The 21,756-nt window shown below is 43.9% G+C and overlaps 1 long non-coding RNA gene across 1 annotated transcript in view; it reads left to right on the top strand.

Annotated features, from left to right (window-relative positions):
* LOC141370810 (uncharacterized) overlaps positions 1 to 21,756 on the top strand; it is a 90,748-nt gene that overhangs the window by 38,192 nt on the left and 30,800 nt on the right. Inside the window, exon 4 of the long non-coding RNA XR_012375198.1 lies at positions 13,350 to 13,498. This is a non-coding gene — a long non-coding RNA (uncharacterized lncRNA). The remainder of the gene's footprint in view (positions 1 to 13,349; positions 13,499 to 21,756) is intronic.

The raw sequence follows: 21,756 nt of genomic DNA, 5'->3' as shown, positions 1-21,756 counted from the left end.
GGTAAACATAAGTCTTCCTTTTCCCTTTATCTGTGACCTTATTGTGTCTTCATTGATTTCTCTGTCTAGGAAGCAGGTTTGGTCCTGGGCCATTTCATTTATGTGGTATGGCATTATATATACAACAATCCTGAGAGACCATTACAGTTATCTCCAGTTTCCTGATAAAGAAACCGAGGCTCTTGTTTTCTTCAAATGACCTGACTGTGCTCCCAGATGTGGCAAAATGGTAGAGCAGCATTTCAACCCTGGTATGACTGATATGCCAGATGTTTGGTTATGGCTTCCTGATTAATTTGTCTCATTAAATATTTCCAGGTTTTCATTTAATGACTCAGTGTCAACTGGAATACTAAACAGAAACATTAATGCAAGAGGCTGAAACTATAGGAGAATTCACTGGCTTGTGAATTTCAAAGGCCATAGGCTTTTGTAAGGTTCAGTCTACTGCCTCAGCAGTGTCATCACAGACCAATTTCTCGTCACCTTGCCACTCTATATGTAGTATATGCTGTTAATCTGCCACCTTCATTCCCTAAGACCAAATATTCTTTGTGATCCCAAGAGAATGGCCAGCAATTTTCCTTCACATTTCATTCCATCATGTGCCCAACTCTGAAATAATTATTGTGGACACAGGGTTGCATTCTTTGATTGACTCAAGCCAATCCCCAGCCGAACCACAAGGCTGGAAATATGACTCTTCAGAAGGAGAGAGTAGGGTAGGATGTTGGGGAAGCTTCCAGAATATCTGTTACAGTCTTCAAGCCTGACCAAAAAGCTAACTCACTGGCCAAAAATATGTTTCCTATTATCTATGTATATGTTGTCAACATCTTTTCTTTGTAAAGGCTCAGACAGGCTGGGAAGGTGTCTTGTCTCACACCAGTTCCGGGAGGAGCACCCTGAGCTTGTGGGCATGCCATCACTTTTTCAGTTATGATGGACAGGAAAGTCCCTGTCATTGGGTGTCTGGGGAGCCTTCCTTTTTCATTGAAGCAGTGTTCAAAGTCACCAGATTCTCCTTTTCTTTCTGAATCCACAATCATCTGAAACCTTCCATGGGTACAATTCTGGTGAGACTGGAGAAAAGAGATTGGCGGTCACTTTTGTACAATAATTAGAATAAACATTTATTTAGTGTTTTATGCAGCATATATTTATGGGATTTAGAAGCAAACCGAATGTGGAGGCGGCCGAGTGCACAGTTAAAGATGCAGTCTTCTCAAACCACATTCCATTATTTAAAGATCTCCATTTGGTAGGCATCCTAGATCCAGATGGTATTTTTTTTTTTTTTTTGTAACAGGAGAAAAACAAACAGAAGTTTCCTAACGTGTATACCTCCCATGTACATTGAAGATAATCAGGGAAACTGAGTAACTCCTTAAAATGGCCTCAGCCACCCGCAGATGGTATTTTTGACCTTCCACTCTGACTCCGTGGCAGAGAGAGCTATTTGTCTCCCAGTATCTGTCCTTCCTTTTCTTGCCCCGCAGTAGTAATAATAGGCTAAATAGTAACAGAATAAAAAGCTACATTACCCATTTTCAGACAAGGAAAGCAAATCCAAAGTCACACACACACACACACACACACACACACACACACACACACACACACAAAGTGAGATGACCACGAGACTGGGGATTTGCTCTCGGGTCCCAGCTCTTAATGTGCATGTTGCCCTTATTAATACAAATTCCACCCAGCAGACTCTGCTGGAGGAACCCATGGAGGAGTTCAAGTCTAGCACAGCACACGGAGGAAGTTATTAGAGTATAGCTTCTTTCAGAATTGCTTCTGATGAATCTAATGCAAATAATCTGAACCATATGGATTAAATTGCCATTAAAATATACATAGGGGTTTAAAAGTTGAGAGCAAAGCATGTGGCCAAATACATAGTGTGTGTCCTTGTGTTTTCTTGAGCTTGGAAGGTTGGATAATTGGCCTGAAATGTCATATGGTCCAAGAACATAGACGTTCATCTATTTCAAATTAATCAGGTTTTGTGGTGCTTTTGGAGGATCTTTGGCCAAACTACAGATGAACAGGGAGCCTGAGGGCAGGTGTGTCTTCAGTGTTTTCAAATCTAACTTATGGTTGTAACCTGAGCAATTTACTTTTTTGTCAGTAGAGCTTTTGTCTTGTTTCTATTCCAGGATTTCATATTTAAAAATCTCTTATGAGCCTTTCTAAGTTGGGGCAAACCATCTCGAGTCATAAAACTGAGGGATATGTATTCATGTTCAAGGCCACAGAGGCCTAGAGGGATTTCAGTATGACTCTTGTTGGGCTTTGTAAGTTTGTGTATTCACTCACTCAGTTATTCATAAGCAAGCATTTAGCAAATGCTGTCTGTTCACAATGTGACTTTGGGCAGGTTACTTCACGTACATTACTTCTTTTTTTAGCAACAGATTTCAAATAGATTTAAAGTGTCTTGCCCATAGTAAATGACTGAAAAGGATAGTTGTAGTTTTCCTTGTTTTCAAGGCCTGATACTAGGCAAGGAAAAAAAAAAAAGAGCATATAGGCAAATGGGTCATTCTCGCTCCACCTTGACAATGTGGATACTCATTCATTTACTCAAATGTCAAACAACTATTTATTCAACATCTATTATTTGCCAGATATTATGTTAGGTACTGAGCCTAAGATGGTTAAATAAAGAAATACTTGGTTCTAGTTTTCAAGGACTGCCCTTACTTGAAGTGGGGTAACCTTTTTGTGGCTGCTTTCAGCTGTGAGACCTTTGGCAAGTTACTGAACTACATAGTGACTCAGTTTCTCTATCGGGTAAAGGAGGAAAAGAATTCTCCTCTTGTGAAATCATTGTGAGAAATAAATGAGATAACTAATAGTGCCTGGCATGTGATGGATGCCCCCCCAAAATGTGGTTCATTACTTTCTTTTACCCCCTTTAGGAGGAGCCCCTGTGCTCAATCCTGTTATCATATGTAATCTAACAGAGGAGCCAGACAAAACTGTAATTCCCTGTTAACTTTTCTGTATGCTTTTTTTAAATAAAGATTTTATTTATTTATTTGACAGAGAGAGAGAGAGAGTGAGAGCAGGAACACAAACAAGGGCGTGGGGGAGGGAGAAGCAGGCTCCCCGCTGAGCAGGGAACCTGATACGGGGCTTGATCCCAGGACCCCAGGATCCTGACCCGAGCTGAAGGCAGACGCTTAACTGACTGAGCCACCCAGGTGCCCCTTCTGTATGCTTTTTAAGAAAAGGGTCTATGGGGCGCCTGGGTGGCTCAGTTGGTTAAGCGACTGCCTTCGGCTCAGGTCATGATCCTGGAGCCCCAGGATCGAGTCCCGCATCGGGCTCCCTGCTCAGCAGGGAGTCTGCTTCTCCCACTGACTCTCCTCCCTCTCATGCTCTCTGTCTCTCATTCTCTCTCTCTCAAATAAATAAATAAAAATCTTTAAAAAAGAAAAGGGTCTATGCCTTGTATCTCTCACTTGCCAGACACATGGTAAGTTCCCAGTGGTTCTTACTGAACCATGTTCAGCAAGAAGTGTATATAATGGAGAAGAGGTAAAGACATCTCAGGTGGGAAAAACCTGTGGGTAAAGGAACTAAGAAGTGAAATCAAAAGTGTGAAATTCATTACCGTTATCTTTTCTTTGCTTTTCTTTCCATTGCAAACTATACCAAAGACACTTTCCCTCCAAATGTTTTAATAGGGCTGGAAGCACCTCAAAGGCAGGGAGCATGCATTCTACACCAGTGCATCTTAGGCTTTAAATATTAATCGCTCCAAGATCTGGTTAAAATGCAGATTCTGATTCGGCAGTTCTGGGGTGGGGCCCGAGACTCTGAATTTCTAATAAACTAATAAACTCCCAGGTGGTGCTGATGCTGGTGGTCCCAGACCACGCTTGGAGGAGGAAGGGTCTACATCTTTCTAATTAGTTATTGATCGACATGTCCAGAACAGGATTCACCCTGGATTTTATTTATTCACTTATGTATTTTTTATTTTTAAAAATAGACTTTATTTTTTAGAGCCCTTTTAGGTTCAGAGCAAAATTGAGCTGAAAGTACAGAGATTTCCCACATACACCCGCCCCCTACTTGTATAGTCTCGCCCATATCAACATCGCCCACCAGAATGATAAATTTATTATAATCCATGAAACTGCACTGACATATGACCACCCAAAGTCCATAATTTACCTTGGGGGCCACTCTTGGTATTATACATTCTGTGGGCTTGGACAAATGGATAATGATGCGTAGCCATCATTATAGTATCATAGAGAATAGTTTCACTGCCATAAAAATCCTCTGTGCTCTACCTTTTGACCCCTCCCTTCCACCAGCCCTTGGCAACCACTGATCTTGTTTTCTCCATAGTTTGGCCTTTTCCAGAATGGTGGATAATTGGAATCACTTTTCAGATTGACTTTTTTTTTTAAAGATTTTATTTATTTATTTGAGAGAGAGAGAATGAGAGACAGAGAGCATGAGAGGGAAGAGGGCCAGAGGGAGAAGCAGGCTCCCCGCCGAGCAGGGAGCCTGATGCGGGACTCGATCCTGAGTCCCTTGGACTCCAGGATCATGACCTGAGCCGAAAGCAGTCGCGCAACCAACTGAGCCACCCAGGCGCCCCTTCAGATTGACTTCTTTCAGTTAGTAATAAGCATTGAAGTTTCCACCGTGTCTTTCCATGCTTAACAGCTCATTTCTTTTTAGTGCTGAATATATTTAGTGCATCCATTGTCTGCATGGACCAGAGTTTATCTGTTCACCTCCTGAAGAACATCTTGGTTGCTTTTTACGAGTTTCAAGCGATGTCAAATGATATTTATTTTCTAATGATTTTCACTGGCAAAATAAAGGGATATAGGAGGCAGGAACTGCACGCGGTTGGCAATTTACTATTTACTGCTGTTTTTTAGTGTCCTTTTTTGACAGTGACCCTCCAAACCTGCAGGCCTGGATGCTCTTTGTGCTTCCAGCTCTGAATGATTTACAAATCCCTTCGAAAGGCCACTAAAGACCACTAGGGGGAGCCGTTTGGTAGCGTTGGACGGCTCCCCGGCGGCCAGAGGTGTGTTTTTTTTTTCCCCTTGAAAAGTCGACCCAGTAAACAAAAGATGGCTTGCGAAATTAAACATCCCTATGCCAGATGGTTTGCTGTGCGAGTGGCGGAGATGTCCCTGCGGCCCGCGTGAATGAGTGTTCCGCAGAAGCGTGGCCGCGGGGCCGGGAAGGCTGATGCGGCGGTAGGAAGCGCAGCCGAGCCGAGCGCGTCTGGGAACAGGAGCATTTCCAAGCGGCGGGGCTGAGCCTGTTTATTCGTAACAAAAGCGAACCAAACTCCTGAGTTGTTTATAGAAAGGAGTTATTTAGGGGATTGAGCTGGATTCCCCGGGGGCTTCCAGGATACCGCACACACACGCGCGCGCGCGCACACCCCCACACACATAGGTTAAATGAGAGGACTGGGTTCTACAGGTACTGAGAGATTCTTGCCCTGCAGGGCAGGTGCGTCCTGTGCTTCTGGCCTGGTGGTACCTGTCCACAGAGCAGGCACATTTACTCACTGTAAGCTTTCAGCTGCATGGTATATATACTTTTTTTTAAAAATTAATTTTATTTTATTATGTTAAAGATGTGATACACACCCACATACACACACACACAATGGAATATTACACAGCCACCAAAAAACCGAAATCTTTCCATTTTTAACGACGTGGATGGAACTAGAGGGTATTACGTTAAGCAAAATAAACATGGTATATATACTTTTAAAGATGTTCTGAGTGCTCCATCTCCTAAGCAGACTTTTGTCATAGTGCCACCGTTGATGATGTTTTAGGACCGCTGACCCCAGAGGGGGCCAGATCCTTTTCCCAATTCCTGCCATAGCTACGTACCACATTTCTTTAGTTACCTTTTAATAGTCTTTTTTTTTAAATACGTTTATCTTAAAAAGAGATGTCCAGACATAAACTACAAGTGGAGAATAAATTCCACTTGCCATTAAAAGAAAGCATGTGTAAAAATAAATTCAACAAAGGCACAGCAGTATTACTTAACTCTAGCTAGATATTATGGCCTCTTGAAGGTTTTAAGCCCAAGACATGCTCTCTGTTAAACAAGGCGATTAGCAAGTGCTAGAAAGAGGTGTTAAAGATGTTTTAGGCCCCGTGTGGGATTTTTTTTTTTCTTTGACAAAATAATCAAGAAGGCTGAAAGGGAACAGCTTTCTCCCAGTGTGATCCAGAGTTATTTAGCGTCTTGTCTGTGTGCAGCTAGTCATTCTGTAATCCACCTAAAACCACCTAATATAACACTGGTTGGACTCCTTTAACACTTTGCGAACTCCCCTTTAAGTCAAAGCCATGAAAGTATCACCTGCTGGAAGGATCTCCCAGAAGTGAGAAGTTGCTCAGTTTCTTCAAGAGGGAGGAAGCTATAGATCTACCCTGAAAACTGAATGTGGTGTTTAAAATAACTCCATGGACAAACTAGAATTTAAGAGCAGCACCACCACCTGGCACCACATTTCTCTGTTTTAGGGTTTCAAAATAAAAAACAATTGAACTAGTTTTCAGGAACTTTGGCTCTTCCCTTTTTTTCTCACAGCCCACATTCAGTTTCCTACTGGGTCTTACTGCACTTTTTGCAATCTGCCCTCTGCTTTGTATCCCGAGTGACGCTACCTGACTCGAAGCGCTTATCCTCTGTTGTCTGATCTTGATATTGCTTTCCTGTCTTCGACTCTCCCCCTTTCATCCATCATCTACACAAAAATGATCTTCCAATAACAATGCACATTTTTTTTTTTTTACTGCAATCTTCTCCTGTTTGGTAATTTCTAAGTAATTTGCCCAAGGTCACGTAATTTGTAAGTGAAGAGCTGGGATCCAAATTCAGTGGTTTGATACCAAATGCCATAGTTTTAGGACCATATCAGTCTTATTTGCCAAAGGTCGAATTTAAGCAACTGACCTTGTTCTGCAGAAAAAGATACTTTGTAGACTTGAAGGATACAATATATCCAACATTTCCCAAGTCTAAAAATGACTATTAACTCAACCAATCAATATCTATTAAGCGTTAAATAAATGTGCATCTTTTTGGTTGAAGTGATAGAAACACACTCCATTTTGTTTAAATATTATGTGATAGTATTAACTGTATACTATGGATAACTAAAAAGTTCAGGAGGTAGGTCTAGCTTCCGACTTGAATGAATCCATGAACCAGGTCTCTAGGACTTAGTCATGGGCCTGGTATCCCTCAGCCCTGCCTGCATCTGTGTGGCTCCATTCTTGAGCAACTCTTCCTCTAGTGGAGACAAGATGGCTGGTGAGGACCCACCAGCCCTAGCAACCTCAGAGGAGAAGACCATTCACTTCCTTGTTCTACTTGCAGTAGTTCCAGGACTGACTCTCATTGGCCCATCTTGGGTCATGTGACAACCATGAACCAGTTGTTGTTCCCGGGAAATGGGCTTTGCTGATTAGCTCAACCTTGAACAGGTGCCCTCTGGGACTCAGGATGTGGAGTTAGCTTTTTCTCTGAAGCAAATAGACGTAGGCTGGAGGAGGGTAGTTCTTCAAAGGGGAACTGAGATGCGGTTACCAGAAAAGAATCGGAAGCAGGGCGTGGGGAATAGATGCTGGGCAGGCAAAAGTGACAGGTGCTGTATGTTGTGTGGGACTACATGTTGTGTGGGACAACAGAGGCATTTAGGCATGTGCTCGCTCTCAGAGAACTAGAGATCCAGGAGGCAGGTAATAAACCATGAGAGAACAAGGGGGAGCATTATTTCTACTTCGTGGTTCACATGAAACAGTTAAACTAAATGAAATAGGAATTCAAAATGGGAGGATCGTTTGTCAGGGGTTAGGGGGAGAATCCTTAGGGAGATGCCCTAGAGAGAGTGGGCAGGAGAGGTGAGCAGGGAGGGTGAGCCACCGCCATGGGAAAGGTCTTGCCACTCCTCACCCCCACCTTCTCCCCTCGTGTCCCACCCTTGAGTCTTTTAAGGCTATGAATCAATTGAGATCACTAGGTGGGCAATTCTCAGGAACCGACTCATCTGGAAACCTCTCACTACATCTCTTCCCTGAATGCCCCACTGAGGAGGGGTGTAGGCCAGGAAGGAATGGCAGCATGTCTGGTACTCCTGATGGGATCAAAGGTATTCGGGAAGTTTCCAGAGATAAGAGGAAGGGGGTGTGTGCTTTGGATCCCCAAATACTGAGATTTCTTAGAGACTGAGGAAAAAAAACGAAACCATCAAAATTGTGGTTGAAATGGCCACCAGCTTCAGAATCGCCCGGAGTGTTTAATAAAAATCACAGAATCCATTTGAAGCAGGAGCTGGTTAGACTTGGAAATCTGCATTTTAAGGTAACTTCCCAGGTTGGCTTTTAGGCACACTTACCTATGATAACAACTGGCTGGTGAGGTCAGTGGAACAGACTCTGGGCAATGTAGGACTGGAGAGAATATTAGAAATTTAAGAATTTGAGCTTCTGCTTAATAGATCTTTTGCTCTCTTTCCCCTCAGACTTTCTCTTCTTTTAATGTCTTGCTTTGACGTTGATCACATGTTTCAAGGTCTGCAAACGGGACCTGTGGAAGGGTCAGAGGTGAGACTGGTGTGTGGCAGAGTTCAAGTAGATACATGTGGTGGTTGGTAAACAACCAGCTATCATTTGAATGCTTGGCTTTCCCATCTCCAGCCCTGCTGCTGCATTTTAGAATAAGAGGTCTGCATTTGTGGTCCATGGGTGACTTAGGGTGTTTGCAGAGCTACTTCCCTGGAGGCTGAGCAGCAAGCTTGGTGTTAATACATATCTGTGGATTTCTGTGCAGGGTTCTCTGGCTTTTTCATGATCTCAAGGTGGTTTCTGATCCTAAGAAATATCAAAACCCACCACCTTGGAGACTCATTTTCCCAGGGACTGAGGTCTGTTCAGAGAGGTTCCTTAGGAAGAATTTGGACATAGGCTGCTTCTCATTTCATCTGTTAGTGGATTGGAACTCAAAAAGCCCCAGCCGCCAGCCCAGCACCTTTCCTGTGTCTTGGGAATATAGAAATATGAAAGGAATTTGTTTTGCTGAGTAATTTTGAGTAACTTGAGCTGTGTATTTGAGGGAAAGAGAAAAACCTATCAAGCAGTTCTGTGCCCTATGGCACAGACAACATTTCTCCCACCCAGATGCCCCCCAAATTGGAATCGCTGTTACCCTAAGAACAATGGGTGGTCCAGGAAGTGGAATGCCTGATTTTAGAAAGCCAGACTCATCACTGGGGTGATCTTTAATAGAACTCTTTGTTGAACAATGGTTTTTGCCCCAGAATGTGATCACAGCTGTTTTATTTTAGCTAATGCAGCAATTCAGGCAATTAAATCCATATTCCTCTGTGGCTATTTATTTTCATGAAGTAGTTCTCAGTGTATTGTCATGAAAGAATTCTTTGAGACTTGCAAAGTTAAAACAGAATGTAGACTTTTTTTCTTCTAAAATAGCCACATCTGCTTCTTCAAATTGTCTTTTCTTTGTTGATGTCTCATAAGGATGTCAACTTTTAGTCTGTAGGAGTTGAGTTCCATCGGGAGAAATGAGATTTATTATTCAGAGTCTATAGAATTAGTATTATGGTAAATCATAAACCAGGATAAGGAGGACTTATTCCTTTTAGCAGCAAAATAATAACTTAAATCACAGAGCTAATGTTGAAATCCTATATTGTTGCAAAATTAAATCGTAAGTGATTATTTCCTCATCATGACATTGTATATGAACGAAAGATTTTGATGTACTTGTATGCCTTTCTTTCTTTTTCCTGTGATTATATATTGCATACTTATTTTATCCAATCATTCAACAAATATTTACTGAGCTGCTACTCTGTGTCAGGAGTAGTGAACAAGCACAGAGAGAAATGAATAGAAGAATTACAGATTGTGGTACATGTTGGGAAGGAAATAAATAAGGGGCTAGAATAGAAAGGAACTGGGGAAGGAGGTTACTTTAATTAAAAAATACAGGGCGCCTGGGTGGCTCAGTCGGTTAAGTGACTGCCTTCGGCTCAGGTCATGATCCCGGAGTTCCGGGATCGAGTCCCGCATCGGGCTCCCTGCTCAGCGAGGAGCCTGCTTCTCCCTCTAACCCTCCCCCATCTCATGTACTCTCTCTCTCTCTCATTCTCACTCTCTCAAAATAAATAAATAAATCTTTTAAAAAAAAATTAAAAAATACAGGTGTGGAAGGTCCCTCTGTGGAAATATTTAAGCTGAAGTTTAAAGGAAAGATGATTTTTACAGCAAGTTCATACCTTCACACGAATAAGGGAAGAGCGTAACAGGCAGGGGGAATTGCCCAAGCAAAGGTGGAGATGGGAAACAGCCTGGTGCGTTTCGAGAACTGCGGGGTGAGTGACAAGGCCGGAACGCGGCGAGTGAGGAGAGTGTGGGTGGAAATGATTATTGCTGCTCTTGCCTTACTGAAAGGAGCTTCCATTGTTGGCTCTGGAGTTCCACTGGCATAGTCGCTGCCATCTTGCTTGCCACTACCTGGAGATAAGGCATAGCCCTTTCAACAAAATCTAGGAGGGACTTGTACAGAGATCATGGATGGGTGGGGTGTTACAGATTAATTGTCTCCCCCAAATTCAGACCTTGAAGCCCAAATCTGCAATATGATAGTATTTGGAGGCGAGGCCTTCGGGGGGTAATTAGGTCATGGGAGTAGAGCCCCATGAATGGAATTAATGCCCTTCTAAGGAGAACCAGGAGAGAGACGATCTCTCCCTCTTCCTCTCCCTCTCAGTCATAGGAAGGTACGGCAAGCTGCTGAGCGCTGTATAATCCAGGAGAAGTGTCCTCACCCAGAACTCGAGCACGCCAGCACCCTGATCTCAGACTTTAGCCTTCAGAACCGTGCGAGATAAATGGCTGTTGTGTAAGCCCCCCGTCTATGGGGTTCTGTGGTAGCAGCCTGCGCTAAGGCATAGGAGTAAAAGATACTGTAGCGCTTTAGGAAGGGAGTCTGCTCAGCCTTAAGGAGACCGGCCGCCAACCTGCAGAACTCACAGAGCCAGGAGCTGGCTGGGACACCGGAGAAACTAGCCCAGCCCTCTGGGCTAAACAGGAACCCGTATCCGGGAAACGTGACGATTTTACATGGTTTATTATAGTTATTTTTTTTTTGAAAGATTTTATTTATTCATTTGACCGAGAGAGACACAGCGAGAGAGGGAACACAGGCAGGGGGAGTGGGAGCGGGAGAAGCAGGCTGCCCGCCGAGCAGGGAGCCCGATGCGGGGCTCGATCCCAGGACCCCGGGATGACGACCTGAGCCGAAGGCAAGACGCCTAACGACTGAGCCACCCAGGTTTATTATAGTTACATTGATTTCCTTTTTTTGCTTACTTTTAAATAGAGAAATTACCTAACGTTGTCAGCCAGTCCTCCCTGAGCTAAAGGGAAGTGCTGAAGGGTTTCCACGTATCCCCCCTCACAAGATGTGGGCCAAGGATTAAAGGTGTGATCCTGACAGCAGCAGGAATCAGAGAGGAGCGCAGAGAGGGAGCATAAAGTCGGCCGGGTCAAATTTTCTCCTCCTCTTCTTCAAATGAATTGGTTATTCCTTTAATACAGGTGGTTTATCAAGATAGTTTAAAAATATTGTGGTGGGACTTCATCCTACCCGCTAGATTCATTTTCACTGAGCACCTGTTCTGTGCAAAGCCCTGTGACAGATGTCTATGATGTGGTGGATATTAATATGAATTACGTACTGACTCTCACCTCAAGGAGCCTGGAATTGTTAGGGCGAGTTGCCAGTATATAAGTAAGTGCCATGATAACTCAAAGCAGGGACAGATTATTTCTGGAGGGAGGGACCTGGAGTGGTTTTATGAAGGAGGAGACGTTTAAGTCAGGCTTTAAATTATCGGTGAAGTTTGGGAGACAAGCATGCGAGCCGAAAGTCGTCTCAGGCAGAGGGAACATTGTCATAGACAGGGCAGTGGGACTCAACCCCAGTGTTTGCAAGTGTTGCCTGGGGAGCAGGCATTAAAAATGAAGCCAGTCAAGGTCCATCTCGAGAGATTCTGATGAACAAGGCCAAAGGTGGGGCCTGGGAATCTGGATTTGGAGGGCAGGTCAGATGAATCTGATACAGAGGGTCCAGGACCACCCCTAGGGGGATGCTGATCTAGAGGAGAGAAGATGACCTCAGAGGTAGGGGTATTTATTTGTTGAAGGGCATCAATATGGGGTAAACTTGGAAATGTTGGTAGGAGCCATGCACGTAGAAAGTCTTAAATGCTGAGGGCTTCAGTTTTCCCCACAGCTATCATATTTGGAGCCGTCACTGTGAACTAGGTCGTCAGAAGAGCATTATGGGAAAGTTATGTTAGTCCCATTTATAAGAAGAAGGCACCTGACCAAAGATGAGTGCTAGTGACGTGACCAAGTTTCCCCTGCAGGGTGAGTGGCAAAGCTGGGGCTCAAATCCAGGTGGTTCAGTAGGTAATGGGGAGAAGGGGAGTCAGTGTGATGAGGACCAGATTTGGAGTGAGGGTTGGCTGCATGATGAAAGAGAAGAAGCCGGTGGTGGGGAGCCTCCTGAAGCAGCGCAGATAAGCGTTAGGTACACATCTGCCCAGTGCAAGAGAGGGGAGATGAAGCAGGCATTTCTGGAACTTGTGTGAGATTGTGTTGCACAGGTGCCTGGGGACCGACCTCACCGCTCTGTCTCTCGTGATTTCCTCAAGGTGCCCGAGGCCTTACATAGCCACTCCTGCAAACCCTCTCCCTTTGGGATTCTGGGTACTTGGGTGTTGTCACCGCTGTTTGTGAGGTGCTGACGCCCAAGTCTCTCTGGCCCACAGAGGGGCCGTAAGTGGTTAAGAACGAAGATGCAGAAGTCAGATTTCCTGAATTCAAATCCTGATGCACCACTCCCTGCCCGAATGCCCTTGGGCTAGTTTATTTAATCACTTTGTGCCCCAGTTTTCTCACCTGTAAAATGGACAGATAACATCAACATCTTCAAACAACTGACCTGGGATTTAAATGGAAAATGGATGTACTACACACTCACTAAGTGTTAGGATTCGCTAATATTGCTACTATGTTTGTTACTTTATTTTTACTTTTATTTTTGTTTTATTTCCAGTCCTAGGCCTTGCGACGCTCAGACGTGCCTCTTGCTAACTTTATGAGCCACAGGCTTATTCGTTTACCTCTGAGAGAGAAGTTCCTGTCTCAAGTGTCTGTCTTATGAGGGAAACCACAGTGGACAGTGATCACGGAGAAATTCCTCTTCTGATTAATTTTTTTGCTTTGCAGCATCTAAGGAGTACGAAGGAGGCTGGTAATTCAATCCTAGAAGAACACTGGAATACTAGAGAAGCAATCTGTTGTTGCAATCACATCAACCTCGGCTCTTCCAATGGCAGCGAGAAGCTCCATCATGGGTAGGATTTCCTTGTTATAAGGTGAACAAAATGTTGCTAAAGAGAGGGGAGTATTCCCTCTTCTTCATACTTCTCCCTGGCGATGGCTCCATGGCTGTTATGAAGGTAATTTTATACACAATCCACACTAGTTCAGTTACTATAGGATCGATGTACCTCCCACCTGGCCCCATACTGGGCAATGCTGCGCAAGTCTACATGCATAGACTCTCTTCTCATTAGCCTTTTCGTTTATTTAGAATTGGGGCCATCGACTATATAAATGATGGCAATCCTAGGAAGGCTGACATAAAAACAACAACACAACAAAAACACAAGCTGAATTATTTAAAGAGTGGATTTGCAGAGGAAGGGGGTTCTTCTTTAGGATTCTCAAAGAAAACTGAATGTAAGCTGAGTGAAAAAGATGAGACTGAGCCATCTCTTTAGAACTTGGGAAGGAATAGTCTAGGTGGAAGGAAGAGTGAAGACAAAACCTTTGAGCCCTTAGCCAGGACAAACTCCACACATTTGAGGGACTGGAAGGGGTCCTGTTTGCTTGTGTGTGGTGAGCAAAGAGCAGGATGGTGTGAGGGAGTGGAAAAATAGTAGAAGCCGAAGTAGATAAGGCTTTGAAGTCCGTGATTTCATTCTGAGTACAGTTGAAGCTATGGAACATTTTAAAGCAGGGTTGCAAGACATTATGACTTAACATTAAAAAAAAAACCTCCCTCTGGGATCTGGTAGAGAAGAGGTGATGGAGGACAAGAGTCGAGACGCAGGATCAGTTAGGAGACTACTGCTGCCATCCCACTGCGTGGGATGAATTTTTGACAAAGTCTACATAATTCATTTCCCCTTGGGTGCATGAGTTGAAGAAAATTCGGGATTGTTCCAAATTCACTAGTTGAAAATAAGTCGCTGCAACCACTGGAGAGTTAAAGTCTCTTATTGGCATTTCTGGAAACCGTTGCAGAATTCTAAAGATAAGCTTACAGTGTCGGTGGCCCTGATCCCTCCGTGTGGCTGTGGAAGGCTGTCCGCAGAGGTTGGTCTTTGCAACCTTAGAGGGCAATGGGGTGGTTATAGAGCACCCTGAGGGAAATGAGAGCCTGTGTCTGAAAGAAAGGCACCTTCTGTCAGTGGAAGCCATTTATTAAAAAATAATGAACCCGGAGGTAGAAGAGTAGAGTCGAAGGGGGTGTGGGAACGTGGAGAAATGAACACCAGTCCTTTGGTGCCACAGTTCCCAGCAGGCATTGGGCCAGGCGTGGGGTGGGGCATGGAGATGAGGACAGCCCCGCACGCGCTTCTGCCCGGCAGCTGGATTCTTCTTGCGCTAGACTCAAGTCATGGTCGTGACCCACCCCAAGGAGCCTACTCAGCGTCAGACAGGGCCTATGCTAATTTGGAAACTTCTGATACTCTCAGAGAAATTGCAAGTCAGTTTGGCCAAGGGCAAATTACTGCCAGTGGTGAAGTCATTGTGCAGAATTTTCCTTGCTTACCCAAATCCTCCAGCTAAAGGAAATAAGTGAAATTTAAGCAGAATATTGGACCCCCAGAGTGAAACTCCTAAGGTAGAAAATGAACACCAACTCACAGAGCCTTAGCCCTTTTCAGAAACCCATGGAATTAATGAAATCCAGCTCCCTCTCCCCAGTTGACCCGTTTTCCTTTTTTTTTTTTTAATTTCAGGCCTGGGACTGAGCACCAGGCTTTTAAAAGTGTATCTGAGCCTGCTTCAGAGTCATCTCATTCCTGTTGCCCACAGGCAGAGAAGCTATGGTCAGTGGTAGGAGTTAGGAGACGGAGTTGAACTCAGAATTGGGAAGAATGGCTTAGTAATCATTCCTGCCCAACAATGGAACAATGAGACAATACTACTAATCCTATGCTGTTCACGTTTACTGAGCATATACTCAGTGCCTGACGCTGGGCTAAGTGCTTTATATGCGTTATCTTCTTTGGGACACAGCATGGTTTTTTTTTGTTTTTTTGTTTTTTTGTTTTTTTGTTTTTTTGAGGCGAGGAAGTGAAGTCAAGGAAGGGTTAAAGTCTTGTGCCAAAATTCACCCAATTGTTCTGTTTCATGATCCCCGGGGCTGAGGCGGGGGTTGGTAAAGAGAGACAGCACATTTGAAAGAATGAATGAAGGAATGAATCTGATTAAGTTCAAGAAATGTTTTCAAAAAGCTACTATGTGCCAGGCGTAGTGTTTGGCATTTTCGGGTAAACAAAGACCAATATGATCTAGATTATGTCCGGAAGATCTTTCCAGACTAATAGGAACAAGCTAAGCAGATGCTTTCTAATTTATAAAGTTGAACATGTACAAAGCTCCCCCCAAATGTGGTGGAAGCTTTTGGTTGCTTTTGCTAGGTGGAAGTAGATTTAGGAAAGGCTTCCTGTATGAAGCGGGGTTTCAGCCGAGCACTGAAGAACATGTGGGAAGAAATCTGTCACATTTATGGGTTATAGCTGAATATGAGGAATTCACTACAGCTTTTCCTAGTAGGAGGCAATCTGAAAGTACCAAGCTAGAAGGGAAGGGATGTGGTTAAAACAAAGAGCGCAAGGTCAGAGGCCAGTGAGATGTCCGGGAGACGGGTAGCAAGATCCTGGGCTGGGGGGCAGCAGTGGAAGGAGAGGGGCAGGTAGCTGGGAGAACATTTTTAGAGGTAGAATCAATTAATCAGAAGTAGGGGACTTGACAAAGAGGACAGACCCAGTGATGTTGCTTCGACTTTGAAACTGAATAACCTGGAGGGTGGTGGTGCCATAAATGAGGGACAGGAGACAGTTTGGGGTCCTGGAGTTTGGGGCCCAGAAAGAGAAGGGAATGAGAATTTGATCATGGATTCACCCTCTCTATGGACTCAGGAAAAACACTTGCCTTTCTTTGCCATAGTGGGTGGGAGTTGCTGTGTTGTTTGGTTCTAGCAATTGGTGTAGTCAGCTAGCTAGAGTTCACTACGACCGGGGTTTATCGAGTGCAGCCTGTGGGGTCTGTGACCCTAGCGTGCAGGCGGGAACCAGATCGGTTCAGTCCTTTCCCTCGTGGGACTTCGGTTTCCGTGGAGAGACAGACATCCTACGTATGATCGCACATGTGATTGATAAATTTACAATCGTGGCCAGCGCTTTGAAGGAAGAATGCTAACCCCAACTAGCCTTGGGCCGGGCCTCTGCGGGAAATGGAATGCAGGTACTTACCTGAACCGTAAGTAGGTTAGTCCCAGCGTGCCGATTGTAATCTGAATGCTCTGTTTCCTTGTAATTGCAATAAAAGCAGGAAAAGACATGGGCACTTCAGGCTGCTGGGCCCTGTAAACTCCAACTTCCACTGGAATTCTTGATGCAGGTGTAAGTGTCTTCCTGATGGGAGGTGTTGACTGTGTTCATCTTGCCAGTCTCGGCTCTTCCCTCTGCTGACTTCGCCAGCTGCCTTGCCGGTCTTAGGTTGTCTGGGTTATTCTTAAATTAAATCCTGAATATGTGCTTCATTTTCTCCATAGCGGTGACTTGGGGAAGGCCAGAAATGTTGCTGTGGCGAGAGAATCACATTGGAATGTAGAACCGAGGGCTCAGACTCTGGCTGGACATCACTCAGCCTGCCCACAAATCTAAAAATGCACAGTTTGACTGTGATGCTGGAAAATATCTCCTAACGTTTTGGCTTCTGCCAACAGGAAAGAGAAAGTTAAAATCATGGATGGCAGCAATATTATTAATTCAGGAATCTCAGCACTCCAGCACCGTTCATCTTGCACTGATGATTAAAAAAAAAAAAAAAATCATTTCACTGTGAATTTGTCCCAGACAGCGTGCAGGTGATTGAGAACAGGGAAGGAAAACGGAAGGAAGGAAGCAGAATGACAGATTGAGGACATGGTAGGGATGATTCAGAAATGCCGTCGTTCTTCCTGGGGGATGAGGCTGAGATGGGCTTGAAGGCCGACCTGTTGCTGCCACTTCTGTCGTTTTTCACTGCATGTCGCCATGTTGATTTGACTGTTGGATCCTTTTCCTGGTATGTAGGAGCCTGTGCCAAGGTTGATCCAAGGGACTTGGAATTAGGCTGAGCTTTTCATCACTATGATCCAGACATCTCAGCTGCCTTCAGTTTTCTTATTGTAAAGCTTACACTCTTGCCTATGTAGATACATTGGGCCCCCAAGGGGGCTTTTAGTCTAGTATAAACCCATTAAAATACTGGCAGCTGGGGAGGAATAGTTTTGTGACACAGACCTGCTGACAGCTTCAAGGTTGCCCTGTCAATGCGAGCTCTTTTTAGAGATGACGTTTGTTTTCATTCAGAAGCATTACCTGAGCAGCTGCTGTCTACCTGGTCATGGGTCGGGCATGGTGGGCCATGCAAAGATGAGTAGACATTCTTTCTCCCAAGACTGTGAGCTTCTTGAGGGCAGGGAGTAAGACAAACATAAATCACTGCATTATGAGGTTGAGATGTGGGCATTATTATAACGACAGAAAACCTTTATTGATGACTCGTCATTGGCAGTTACTGTGCTCTTCTCAGTTCCGAGAACCTCAGAGTTGTGAGCAGAGAAATGGTATTGGAGCACTCTGGGGCTTGGGTGGGTAAGAATTCACTTCTGGCCAGGGAAGTGGAGAAGGTTCCTTGGAGGTGGTGCTATTGGGCTGGGTCTCAAAGGATGGAAAAGGTTTTCACAGACAGGGATGGGGTGGGTGATTTGAAGTTGGGGAGATGGCCTGGGCAAGAATGGGGAGGCAGAAAAATTCTGGTTTGGCAAAGGAGAAGCATCTGGCCTGGCGGCTAGGATGAACCTTTACTTAGAGTAGTTGGTCATTTGTGTTCTGGGTATGGACCCCTGTCCCATGATTTTTGAACGTTTTATTAAAATATAACACAAATCTAAAAACACGTACAAATCAAATCACATGCACAGCTCAAGGGATTATCATAAACTAAATGCACCCATGTAACCAACATCTAGATCAAGAAACCCAACATTCTAAGCCTCTCCAGAAGCCTCGCTCTCACTCAACTTCCACTCACTCTCCTCAAGGTGACCTTTCTCTTGACTTCTCACAGCATAGGTTAGTCGTGCTGGTTTTGAATGTTACGGAAGTGGAATTGCTTAGAGGGAGCTTTGTATGTTTCTGGCTTCCTTGCTCTGTTTCACATTTGTGCAATTCATCCTGTTGTTGCATGCATCTGTTTACATTTGCTGCTATATGGTATTCAGTGACTGTACCACAATGTGTTTATCCACTGCGTTCTTGTTGGGATTTAGGTTCGTTTCCGCTTTTGGGAAATTATGAACATGCTTCTGTGACCGTTCTTGTATAATGTCTATTGATGAACACATTGATGCATTTCTGTTGAGTATATATCTAGGAACAGAATCTGTGGATTGCAGGACCGAAAATCCCCTTTTAATAACAAAAATATTCATCTCATATGATTCTAATTATGCTTTTAATATTCCTAGGTTGGGAAATACATAATGATAAATATCTACTGTAAATTCAGTAACACTTGTGAAACAATTGGTATAGCATCAATCACAAAAATATCTTGGTATGAGCACGATGTATTGTGACTGCTGACGAGGTTGGATGTGCATATGGATACATAGATCCCTTGCAATACCTCTGAGTCTGCAATCAGGAGCCACAGATGTTAGGTGAATGGTGGTGTGTGAGGCCAAGGAGCAATCATCGATTTAGTTCACAGACATTTCTGGTGCTCAGGTCAACCTCTAATCTGGGAAATCTAGTGGGATTTTTTTTCCTCTCTCTCTTTTCTTTTTGCCTACAAAACCACACACGTGTTCCCTAACTGTAAAACAACTAATGCATTATTAGGAAGATGATTGACCAAGTGGAATGGTTATGACCTTTGGAGGGGACTCTGGGCTTAAAGCCACAGTCTGCCACTTACTAGCTGTGTGAGTAAAGTCAGGGAAAAGCCTCAGGATCCTCATCTGTAAAGTGGAAATGAAAATATCTACCTGATATAGGGCCTAGGAAAATCAAATAAGGTCGTGTGTGCCAAACGCTCAACACAGTGTCTTCTCACCGAGTGATAATTTCCACCCTTGTCTTCACCATCATGTTCATCATCTTTTCCTACCTGAGTCTTCTCCTTGGGGTTTTGTTCTACTTCTGGGCATATAGTACCCTTGCCTTGTTTCCTAATGTCTGCTTCCCCCCATCCCCATTATTCCTGTAACAAAGGAACAATATTTTGATTGCTCAACTCCTTGGGCTCCAGGCATCTTTCTTCATGAGATCTCTAAACGAGTATCTTGTGTCCATGATCCCTTTTATCAGCCTTGTTGGTGACCAGAACAAATTGGAGAAGTTCATTTTAGCCAGTGTGCATGTGGTCGATAACAACATCCCGTGTTCCCCATCTCTCGAGACCGTTGTTTTCCATGTTTTAATGCAGAGGAAAGAGTCAAATGATTTTTGGGTTTTTTTTTGGTCCTGTGACAGGCTTTGGAGGGAGTCATGGTGGGTCAAAGGGGACCTTTCTATCACTCTCTTAAAGCATTCTTTGTAGGAGACCTCCTCTGTAATCTCCAGGGAGTGCTTTGCCTCTGAAGGGATAGGAGAGCACTGTATGGAGAAAGCAGGAGGTTTATGGAGAAGGAACTTGGTCGAAGGCATCAGAGCTGGAAATGTCCAGAAGAGCTGATGTCTTCCACTAGTAGGAATTCCACAGTATAAGGTCAAGGAAGATGGAGAACAACATCTTCAGACAGACTCTTCACCCTTCAGAGCTGAATCTGGTTTCAGAGCTAAGCAAGGGGAGAGTCAGATGGTGTGGTCATTTGTCTAGGATTGAGGTCAGACCACAGGACAGTGGGAAGTTTCTGGCAACGGGCATGACAAGGGCTGAGGATTAAGGAGGCAATTAAGGAGGAGTGACCAGTCATGCCCTCATAGGGCACGAGAGTAATACTTCCGGGAACGGATTTTCGGACAAACGTGACTTTTGATAAGGAGCAGTCAGATGCATTTGTGTTTTGCAGCACGCAACCCTGGGTCCAGCCAGTTCTTAAAACACTCAGAGTTGAGCAGATGGATTCTAACGACTTATTAGTCTATTTGTGATGTCTTTCCTGACGGATGTCCAACTGGCCTTCAACATCCTCAGTGTCCTTTAAGGTAAAAGGGAAGAGCACTTTCTCTACCTTTGTAGGTATTTGTCCCCTTCCTAACTTTGTAAGGCCAGGTTGCCCGAAATTCCCACAGATTCCCTCCTTCGGGGAAAGTGGAAGCTTCTCCCTTGAGATTCCAAACTTCATCGTTCTCCCCCTCCGCCCCACATGCAGAAGTATGCAAAATTCAAATACAAGGAAAACTGCATCAACCAAAATCACGTGCAGTTTCTTGAAAATCCTGCCTTTAAAAGAATCATCAGAAAATGCATTTCTGCCTGCTTTGTATCAACTTGCATTTAAAAAACACATATTAAAATTTCCTTATAATTTCAGGGTTTGGAAATTAAAGGGGAAAAGAAGTTGCTGAGGAAAATGTGTTAGATTTTACTGAGCCCCAAATATCTGCAAAACAGTTTGAGATCCTTGGCCAAAGTGAGAACTCTAGCTCAGTTTTCATACCCCTGCTATCGACAGCTAATTTCTTGAGCAAAGTTATTCACTGTTTTTGAAAAAAAAAAAAAATTGGCAGCCTGGAGCCACCTCAGATGTGCCGCCTGTTCAGAAATTCCTGAGTTCAACTTTCTTAGGCATTTCTGTTTCCTTCTTAGCTCTCAAAGAACATTCTAGCAACGTGACATATTATTTGTCTGTGACCTTTCACCAGAGGGTACCAAGATGGAGAAGCCCTGCTTACTTTCTGAAGATAAGGCAAAATGTTTTATCTCGAACACAGCCTTATTTCTCAAAAAAAAAAAAATTATTTTTAAGATCAGAAGGAAGAAAAAGCTTAAGCTTTTTTGATTTTGACAGTAGAATTTAGCCGCTTGTCTCAGGAGGAAATGTTTATGTCTGCTTAAAATTTGGCATCTTGAGCTTGAATCTGATTTTGTTTATCAAAACCACATCATTAGCACAGAGGACTTTTTAAGGCAGTTGAAAATAGTCTGTGTGATATGACGATGGATACATGTCACTGTACATTTGTCCAAATACAATAGAAGGAGCCACACCAAGATTGAACCCTAGCATAAACCATGGACTTTGGGTGATAATGACACATCAGTAGAGGTTCACTGATTTGAACAAATGAACCCTTGTTGGAGAGGGGATATTCCTAAAGGGGGATGCCGTGCATGTGCG

This window comes from Callorhinus ursinus, unplaced genomic scaffold (genome assembly GCF_003265705.2).
Source record: "Callorhinus ursinus isolate GAN/ISIS: 27379988/994484 unplaced genomic scaffold, GSC_fseal_2.0 scaffold46, whole genome shotgun sequence".
Taxonomy (NCBI): Eukaryota; Metazoa; Chordata; class Mammalia; order Carnivora; family Otariidae; genus Callorhinus; species Callorhinus ursinus.
The sequence above is the reverse complement of the archived record's forward strand: the minus strand, read 5'-3'. Positions and strand labels throughout refer to the sequence as shown.